Source organism: Lepisosteus platostomus (assembly GCF_059453375.1).
Source record: "Lepisosteus platostomus isolate fLepPlt1 chromosome 5 unlocalized genomic scaffold, fLepPlt1.hap1 SUPER_5_unloc_3, whole genome shotgun sequence".
NCBI lineage: Eukaryota > Metazoa > Chordata > Actinopteri > Semionotiformes > Lepisosteidae > Lepisosteus > Lepisosteus platostomus.
Window position 1 is genome coordinate 681,083 of NW_028291473.1, and position 3,733 is coordinate 684,815.

Here is a 3,733-nt window from a genome sequence, read left to right on the forward strand (position 1 = left end):
GAGACAGATTTCAAGCCACCTCCGTCTGAGGCTCTACTGTACACAGAGAGTGGCGGGGGTGTAGAACAAAGCTGATACCCTGGCTTCTCTCAGGACACAGCTGGGTGAGGTCCTCCAGTCAGGACAGGAGGCTCTTCTGTACACAGAGGAGGGCGGGGGTGGGGAACAAGCCGCCCAGCTGTGTGGCTCCGCCCCCTCCCCTCCGCTCTGTGACTCTGCTTGTCTCGGCAGGACGATGGACCGACGGAGATGCCTCACGGCCGTGCGCGGTCGCAGCAGGACCCGGGCCCGGCGAGGCGTCGTAAGTCCACCCCTCCCGCCCGCCGTCCAGCGTCCAGCGTCCAGCCCTCCTCCGACTGGCCTCTCCGCCCCCAGCAGCGCTCGCTGTATTATAATAATAATAATAATAATAAACTTCACTGATAGAGCACCTTTCACACACATAGCAGCGCAAAGCGCTTGCCAGACCAGGTCTCACGGTAACACCTCTAGACGAGGAGAGACACTTCCAGTGGTGATCTTGACTGAGGACACGCCTCGGCTCAAGAGACAGGGTCGCGGGTCCGAGGAAAACCAAGCTGCAGGTCCATTATGGCCTTCTGAGAGCACAGATTGCCTCTGGATGTCCCACACTCTTCCTGGACCCACTGTAGAGACTCACCTGTCCAGACTCTTCCTGGACCCACTGTAGAGACTCACCTGTCCAGACTCTTACTGGACAGACTGTACACACTCACCTGTCCAGACTCTCACTGGACACACTGTACACACTCACCTTTCCAGACTCTCACTGGACACACTGTAGAGACTCACCTGTCCAGACTCTTACTGGACACACTGTACACACTCACCTGTCCAGACTCTTACTGGACACACTGGTCAGACTCACCTGTCCGGACTCTTACTGGACACACTGTAGAGACTCACCTGTCCAGACTCTCACTGGACACACTGTACACACTCACCTGTCCACACTCTCACTGGACACACTGTAGAGACTCACCTGTCCAGACTCTCACTGGACACACTGTACACACTCACCTGTCCACACTCTCACTGGACACACTGTAGAGACTGCCCAAGGCCCCTAGTCTCAACACGACTGGGCTTGGCTATTTGGTTAGAGCTGTCTCAGAGATGGGCTGTTTGGCGTTTTCACAGGTCACACCGGTCAGGCCGAACCCGGACTGGCAGCGGGAGAGGTCCCGGCCCAAGTCCCGGTGCTTTTCCGTAAGTCTGACCCGGTCGCCTTCTGCGAGACTGGACCGGCCGCCCTGTGGTGGGCCCGGTGCCCCACATCTACCCTACAGCTCCCCACACTGACCCCTAAACTCCCGATACCCTACAGCTCCCCACACTGACCCCTAAACTCCCGATACCCTACAGCTCCCCACACTGAGCCCCACAGTCCTGATGGCCGAGAGGTCTCTGCTTGCTGTAGTGATTGAGTGAGCTCTGTGGACCTGACCTCTGTCTTGTGTCCTCGTTTCCAGCGTCTCCTAGTGGTCCGGCATTTCACCAGACCTGAAGGTGAGATCTGGGGAAGAGACAGAGCACCCCCTAACACCCCTGAGCTGGGTTACAGGGTAAGACAGCTTCATACTCTTGGACACACCTGTCTACACTCTTACTGGACACACTGGACACACTCGCCTGTCCGGACTCTTACTGGACACACTGTACACACTCACCTGTCCAGACTCTTACTGGACACACTGGACACACTCACCTGTCCAGACTCTTACTGGATACACTGGACACACTCACCTGTCCAGACTCTTACTGTCCACACTCACCTGTCCAGACTCTTACTGGCCCCGCCATGCCCCTCGAGCCCCCCCTGCTGCCCGGGGCGGTGCCCCCACCCGTCCTGCCCCCCATCGCCCGCCCGGCCCCGCCAGGCCCCGCCTGGTGCTCCCCGGTGGGGAGGGTAAGGAGAGAGGCTGAGATGTCTGACGCGGCAAGTGGGGCAGTCTATCCGTCTGTCCATCTGTCTGTCCTTCTGTCCTTTTCTCTGTCCATCTTTCCTTCTGTCCATCTGTCATTTTCACTGTCCTTCTGTCTTTCTGTTCGTTTCTCTGTCCATCTGTTCTTTTCTCTGTCCATCTGTCTTTCTGTCCTTTTCTCTCTTTCTGATCATCAGTCCATCTGTCCTTTTCTCTGTCTTTTTGTCCGTCTGTACTTCTCTCTTTCTGTCCTTCTGTCTGAGTCTCTTTTTCTCTGTGTCTGTCCCTCTCTCCCTGTCTCTCTCCCTGTGTCTTTCCATGTCTCCCTGCTCTCTGTCTGTCCTCCGTTGTCCCAGATGGGTCTCTCTCCCTGTGTCTCTCTGTGTGTCTACCTGTCTGTCCTGCGTTGTCCCAGCTGGGCCTGTCTCCCCGGCTCTCTGCCTTCAGCTCTGTTCGCCGATGTCCCGCCAGCCCGTCTCTCTCTCAGCCTGTCTCTTGACTTGCAGGAGGAAGAGGAGGTGGAGACAGCTCCTCCGGCAGGAGAGAGGAAGGAGGTCAGTGCTGGTCCCACCCTGACTCCTGTCCTGTCTGTGGTGGAGTTTCGCCATCTTGTCTGTCCCTGGGTCTCAGTGTTTCTCTCTCTTTCAGCCCTGTCTGTCAGTGTCTCTCTCCTCCTCCTCTCTGTCCTCAGTGTGTCTCTCTCCTCTTCTCTGTCCTGTGGTGTCCAGGCAATGTGTCTCTCTCCTCCTCCTCTTTGTCCTGTGGTGTCCAGGCAGTGTGTCTCTCTCCTCCTCCTCTTTGTCCTGTGGTGTCCAGGCAGTGTGTCTCTCTCTTCCTCCTCCTCTCTGTCCTGTGGGTCAGTATTAGTGGGCTACACCCAGGCTCACTCCCTGCGAGTGTGATCTCAGCAGAGTCTCTGTGCTCTAGGGACACTTGACTAACCTGTCTCTCTCTTTCTCTTTTGTGGTTTGACGGATTGAGGCCGAGAGCAGGGCAGTGTTCATGTACTGGACTGTCCAGTCGTGTGTCTGTATGAACCCCTCTCTCTCTCAGTGCAGTGTTCATGTACTGGAGTGTCCACTCAGTGTGTCTGTATGAACCCCTCTCTCTCTCTCAGTGCAGTGTTCATGTCCTGGAGTGTCCAGTCCGACTCTTAACGTGACTTTCCTCTCTCTGCTTCTTTTTGAAGTCCCTGAGCTGCATGTCGGTGGAGACAGAAGATCAGGACAAGCCGATGGAGGTGGCGGAGACCGTAGCTCAGGAGAGGAAGAGCGAGGGAGACGAGGAGCAGGCTGCCGGGAAGGACAAGAAGAGGAAGAGGAGGTGCAGGTGAGCAGACAAGGGGGCGCCGCCCGGTCGTGTCTGTGATTCAAGGAGGAGTCTCCTCTTGCTGTTTGATGTCATGGTGACGTCTGTGTCTGTGTCCCTCACACCTGCAATAACAATATTCTTTCCAGGTTCCTTTCCTGGTTCTGTGCCTGCTAAGATCTGGACTGGACTGGACTGGACTGGACTGGTTCGGAGCTGAGGGACACCAGACGACTGGACTGGAACCTAGGGACACCAGGTTGGACTGGACCGGAGCTGAGAGACACCAGACTGGACTGGACAGGAGCTGAGGGACCCCAGTCTGTGCTGGACCGAAGCTGAGGGACACCAGACTGGGCTGGACTGGAGCTGAGGGACACCAGACTGGGCTGCACTGGAGCTGAGAGGCCCCAGACTGGACTGGGCTGGACTGGAGCTGAGGGGCCCCAGACTGTGCTGGACCAAAGCTGAGGGGCCCC